The sequence below is a fragment of the Astatotilapia calliptera genome, chromosome 15, assembly GCF_964374335.1.
Source record: "Astatotilapia calliptera chromosome 15, fAstCal68.1, whole genome shotgun sequence".
Taxonomy (NCBI): domain Eukaryota; kingdom Metazoa; phylum Chordata; class Actinopteri; order Cichliformes; family Cichlidae; genus Astatotilapia; species Astatotilapia calliptera.
The window spans coordinates 27,704,045-27,710,645 of NC_137436.1; the positions used below are offsets into that span (position 1 = coordinate 27,704,045).

The following is a 6,601-nucleotide window of genomic DNA, read 5'->3' on the forward strand; positions in this document are numbered from 1 at the left end:
CATGGCTATCCAGACTGACAATTGGGACATTGAGTGTCACCTCTCCGGTGGGGAGGCAGCCTGAGATTGTCCAAATTGGAGTCTGTTTTATACCAAATGCAGAAAAAAATGTTTTAAGAAAGCAAATGGCCTGTATTTATATAGCGCTTTACTAGTCCCTAAGGACCCCAAAGCGCTTTACATATCCAGTCATCCACCCATTCACACACACTGGTGATGGCAGCTACATTGTAGCCACAGCCACCCTGGGGCACACTGACAGAGGCGAGGCTGCCGGACACTGGCGCCACCGGGCCCTCTGACCACCACCAGTAGGCAACGGGTGAAGTGTCTTGCCCAAGGACACAACAACCGAGACTGTCCAAGCCGGGGCTCGAACCGGCAACCTTCCAATTACAAGGCGAACTCCCAACTCTTGAGCCACAATCGCCCCAAAAGCAATTAAGTTCATGTTCCAAAAAATATGATTGTTTGCTTGCAGGACAACAGGAGAGATGAGTCCTCCGTCACTGATGGTGTGGTCAGTGAAGATGGTCGCCTGCAGGTTCAAGCTCATTGCATCTCCAACCCACATCCACTGCCACTATACTTAAGGGAAGTTAAAGACTTTCTTCTGCACCTACATTTGGATCACCTCGATCCATGATAGTCATTCAGGCAGTAATGCCTGGACTGGAAACAAGCCATCCTTAAAATATTACAACATTGCAGCTCCTGTGTTGGAATGCAAAACAAATGTGTTGTTTAAATTAGAGACTGCACTTGTGACAGAACAACAAATATTTTATTTTGATTATATAAGTAATGTAAGTACAAAACAAACTTGTGGTAGGTCTAAACTTATTTTCAATAATTGCATCTGAGACTTTGTTTCATTGTAAGATTATAACAGTGATGACAATATAATTGTTTGTTGTTCAGGAGAACAGTGTCCAGTATGTTGGCTGTTATACTTTCTTGTGTTTGAAAATAAAATTTGGGCTCATTTTAACATCATTACAAAAAGTGTTGTTAATTATTTTTAATCATATTCAGGTTACCACAAATTGTTTTTTCATTTAGTTGAACTTGAAATGTTTGTCAGTAGGTAAACAATTAGTATTGTACAGTCAGAAATATCAAGTTATTCTTAATACTGCAGACTTGCAATGTATAAGTTGTCCTAATAGTCATCTTAAGTAAGCTTTACTTAGTTTTTTTGAGGCAACGAGTTTCCTTAATTTTTTTGAGTTCTGGGAACTAACAAGGCTGTACAGTGTACAAATTGGAGTCTATTAGATAGATATGATACAAACCACTGCAGCACAGTACCTGTAATACCTACAGCATGTTCTAATCACTCTAATAGGATATTATGGTCGACAGTATCGAACGCTGCACTGAGGTCTAGCAGGACAAGCACAGAGATGAGTCCACTGTCAGAGGCCACAAGAAGATCATTTGTAACCTTCACTAAAGCTGTTTCTGTGCTGTGATGAGCTCTGAAACCTGACTGAAACCCTTCAAATAAGCCATTCCTCTGCAGATGATCTGTTAACTGTTTGACAACTACTCTTTCAAGGATTTTTGATATGAAAGGAAGGTTGGAGATTGGCCTATAATTAGCTAAGACTGCTGGGTCTACAGATGGCTTTTTGAGTAAAGGTTTAACTACAGCCACCTTGAAGGCCTGTGGTACATAGCCGATTATTAGAGATAGGTTGATCATGTTTAAGATTGGCGCATTAATTAATGGCAGGACTTCTTTGAGCAGTTTTGTAGGAATGGGGTCTAAAAGACACGTTGATGGTTTGGAGGAAGTAATTATTGAAGTTAACTCAGAAAGATCAATTGGAGAAAAAGAGTCTAACTTAACATCAATGGTACTAAAAGTAGCTGTAGATAATATTAATGTGGGAGGATTATTGGTAATGTTTTCTCTAATGGCTAAAATTTTATTTGTGAAGAAGTTCATGAAGTCATTACTAGTTAATGTTAAAGGGCTGGTTGGTTCGATAGAGCTCTGACTTTTTGTCAGCCTGGCTACAGTGCTGAAGAGAAACCTAAGGTTGTTCTTATTTTCTTCAATCAGTGATGAATAGTAAGATGTTCTGGCTTTGTGGAGGGCTTTCTTATAAAGCAATAAACTATTTCTCCAGGCTAAATGATGATCCTCTAAATTTGTGAAACACCATTTCCTCTCCAGCTTACGAGTCATCTGCTTTAGGCTACGTGTTTGAGAATTATACCACGGAGTCAGGTACTTCTGATTTGAGGCCTTAGTTTTCACAGGAGCTACAGTATCCAGAGTCGTACGTAGTGAGGAGGTAAAATTATTAACAAGATAATCGACCTCTGATGGGGTAGTGGTCAGATAGCTGCTTTGCTCTATGAGCATTGAAGATGATAACAGTGGGTGGATTATATTCTTAAACTTAGTTACAGCGCTTTCAGAAAGACATCTACTGTGATAAAGTCTGCTCCCCACCGCTGTGTAATCAATTATTGTAAATGTAAATGTTATCAGGAAATGATCAGACAGGAGAGGGTTTTCAGGAAACACTGTTAAATGTTCAGTTTCTATGCCATATGTTAAAACAAGATCTAGACTGTGATTAAAGTGGTGGGTGGGTTCTTTTACATTTTGAGAGAAGCCAATTGAGTCTAATAACAGATTAAATGCCATGTTGAGGCTGTCATTTTTAGCATCTACATGAATGTTAAAATCACCCACAATAATTATTTTATCTGAGCTGAGCACTAAATTAGATAAAAAGTCTGAGAAATCAGAGAGAAACTCTGTGTAAGGCCCAGGTGGACGATAGATGATAACAAGTAAAACTGGTTTCTGATTTTTCCAGCAGGGGTGGACGAGGCTAAGCGTCAGGCTTTCAAATGAATTAAAAGTCTGTCTTGGTCTTTCGTTAATTAATAGGCTGGTGTGAAAAATTGCTGCCACACCGCCCCCTCGGCCTGTGCTTCGAGATTTCTGGTAGTTAGAATGACTCGGGGGTGTTGATTCATTTAAATTAACATAATCATCCTGCTGCAACCAGGTTTCTGTAAGGCAGGAGTAAATCGATTTGTTGATCAATTATTAAGTCATGTACTAACAGAGACTTGGAGGAGAGAGACCTAATATTTAATAATCCACATTTCACTGTTTTACTCTTTGGTTAAGATGTGGATACTGTATTGTTCCTTCTTTGTGATTTTTTATGTTTAAGTTGTTTGTTGCTGGTTTTTAGTTTGTTTTTTGTCTGTTTGGGAGCTGACACAGTCTCAATGGAGATGGGTTTTGGGGGGGGGGGGGGTAGCAGGAGGAGAGAAGCTGCAGAGAGGCGTGTCAGACTGCAACTCTGCTTCCTGGTCCCAACTCTGGATAGTCATATTTTGGGGGGATTTAATACATTTGTCCATATTTCTAGAAATGAGAGCTGCTCCATCCAAAGTGGGATGGATGCCGTCTCTCCTAACAAGACCAGGTTTCCTCCAGAAGGTTTGCCAATTATCCATGAAGCCCACATCGTTTCTTGAACACCACTCAGACAGCCAGCAATTTAAGGAGAACATGCGGCTAAACATGTCACTCCTGGTCTTATTGGGGACCGACCAGAGAAAACTACAGAGTCCGACATTGTTTTGGCAAACAGATCTTTATACAAAGTCTTTTTCAAACATGCTGTGGTAGCTTTCTTCCTGATCCTAGTTGTGCCTGATTTCTCCCTTTCACTTGGAATCAACCCTAGATCTTTTCTGTATAATCTGGAATGGAACAGACCTTAGCTGACCTTGAATCAGTTTGTCAGACATTTCCAGTTGGTTTTGAACCTCTGAAAAATGGGGGAACCTTGGAAAACCTTGAATCAGAGCTGGAAGCCTGTCACAGATTGATTTGATTTAAAGTCCACAGTAATGGTGTCCAAATTCTTATGGACCTAACATTAGCAGCTGAAGCAAGTGATTACATTTTGTCTAGTAGTTCCTGTTTTGTCTTTATCTCACTATGATTGCATTTTCTATCTTCTCTTTGCTATCACCTACCAAAGTTGGCAGAAGCAGAAGGATGCCCCTCCCTGATTCTGGTTCTGTTAGAGGTATCTCCTAGTTCAAAGGGAGTATTTCCTTTCCACTGTCACCAAGTGCTGCTCATTGGAATGGTCTCTTTAATACTGTTGCTCTTTGCCTTATAATGTAAAGCACCTTGAAATAACTTTTACTAAACTGTTCTATAAAACTGAACTGATTTGACATGAAAGTGCATTGTGAATTGACCTCTAGATGAAATTGTGTATGTTCTTCATCTTTTTACAAATACTTGTAATTACTTGTTTATTTTTGTCCCACTCACACTGGCAATAAAAAGATAATACAATCAAAGAAATTCAAACCAGAAATTCACAACATAGTAATCATTCTTTGCACAAATAGCCCTAAGCTACAAAACACACTGGAACAAGTCTACCTCTGATAAGATGAGTAGAAATATGCCCCCCAACTTTATCTTGGAAACATCAAATACTGTTCCCCCCAGTCTGTGAATTATTCACCCTCAGGTACACACCAGATTTACCTTTTGTCACGTAACGCTATGTGGCAGGCATGATTTATCCCAAACGCAGGACTCAAAATGCAACAGGATACACTCCAAGAGGCAGCTTTATTTTGGCTGTGAACATGCTATGTTCATTATAAATAAGAAAACATGGAAACTGGAAACTAGAAACTAAGAACTAAGAACCGAAAAACAAGGAACCTAAGAACAAACTCTGAAATAACCTGGGTAACTCAGCTTTATCCCAACAGTTTTTTTTTTTCAAAACAATCACTTTGTGTCCTTCACCAATTTAGTCTTGACATTTAAAATTATAACCCAACATAACATTTAATTTGTGAAAATCAAGACTTTTTTTAAAAAGCAAAACAGGAAAAAACAACACTCTAACAACACTCTAAAGACAGAAGGGGTTATCATACAACGCAAAGATCATAAAATCCAGGATCCATCCACCCTGCTCACTCCAGATCAGGCCTGACAGGAAGCTGCAGCTTGTCCAACACAAAAACACAACGTAAGACAAGTAAACCCAGTGCACCGTGGAACACAGAAAAGTCCCTTTATGCAGTTTACTCTTTCTTCACACACACACATTTTATTTTATTTTGTGGACCTCCTCATCACCACCATGTCACCATCACAGTATCTCCAGTTGTTCCATACTTTAAAGTATTTGAGCAGTAGAATAAAAAGCAGAAGCTAATGGTCCTCACACCTCACTAGGTATCCTTCTCTTCCCCTGTTCTTCCCTTCTCCACAGTGGAAGAAAGTGAAGTGTGTTTAAATCCTTTCAGCAGAATAAATCTGAGGCTCTTATGTCCACATGCACCTTCTTCTCCTTGTGATATTATTCTGTTATTATATGTTACCTTATATATGTAATCAAAGTAGTTGAATTAGAATACTGCTGTAGATCACATTATACCCTTTAAAATAGAGTGTGTGATCTGTATGTAGTTTAGTTCTCATTATACTTTTGAGTTAACAGAACATATTCACATATTAGTTCATTAGATAAATGTGCATCACTCTGTATCCTTGATCTGCTGGGAATGTGTTACACTGTTTTCTTGACATGCTTAATTGTTGAATCATGAAGAGAAGGTTGTAAGCAGGAGACTCTGTGTCTAAAGACAGGGGAGATAGATAGACCACATTCCACACCCCCACCTTACAGAAGGCAGAGAAACAACTGCCGAGGTCATAACTTAGGCGCTGTAACAGAGAAAAAATGTGATGTTTTGGCTTTTACGACTAGCTGGGGGCCACTAGAGACTATAAAAAGCTGAGCAACCCGTCACCATTTTGAGACATGTGCCTGACCCTCTGGTAGCATCTCTCCCGTCCGGACGTTGTAATGCTCTTATTGTTGAATTGTATGGAAATAAATGATTGTTGATTGAGCATTGATACACCGAGTATTGTCCTTCCTTCAGCCCAAAGATTCAAAGAACTGCGTATTTTCAACATCCTCCACTGACTTACCTTTATTCATCTTGAGCTTCTTTGTGATCAGATTGGTCACTGTCACAGCATCATTCAAAGCATATTTCTGGACTATCAGATCCACCGTTTCCGTCCTGCTCAAAGTCTCCAGGCCCATCTTCCTGATGGCCGGGAAATCTCCCAGTAACTCCGGATCCTGGAGATAGCACTGGAATGAATTCAGCTCCTCATCTCTCAAATCCTGTAGCACCTCCAGCAGCTGGTGCTTCACCCGCATCTCCATGTCTGACCTGTGGAAACATCAGAGCTCACCTGTGACTGTCAGAGAGCTCATGGGGTTTCAGACCAGCATAACTGTGCACACAACACAACACAAATTCCTCCTACCCGTGACATCAGTCTTTATAATTCCTTCCCATTTCACCTGGGCTCCTCAGTTGTAAGAGCTTGGTTTTATTCTACATCGTACTCTTTAACTTAGGACCATTTACAGTGGGATGCAAAAGTTTGGGCAACCTTGTTAATAGTCATTATTTTCCTGTATAAATCGTTGGTTGTTACAATAAAAAATGTCAGTTAGATATATCATATAGGAGACACACACAGTGATATTTGAGA

At 39.8% G+C, this 6,601-nt stretch overlaps 1 long non-coding RNA gene across 1 annotated transcript; it reads right to left on the minus strand.

Moving 5' to 3' along the window:
* Nucleotides 1-816: 816 nt before the first annotated feature.
* On the minus strand, nucleotides 817-6,268 carry LOC145420351 (uncharacterized). The gene is made up of 2 exons (XR_013901653.1): nucleotides 6,023-6,268; nucleotides 817-5,028 (listed from the first exon to the last, which is right to left on the minus strand). It is a non-coding gene; the product is annotated as an uncharacterized LOC145420351 (long non-coding RNA).
* Nucleotides 6,269-6,601: the final 333 nt, after the last annotated feature.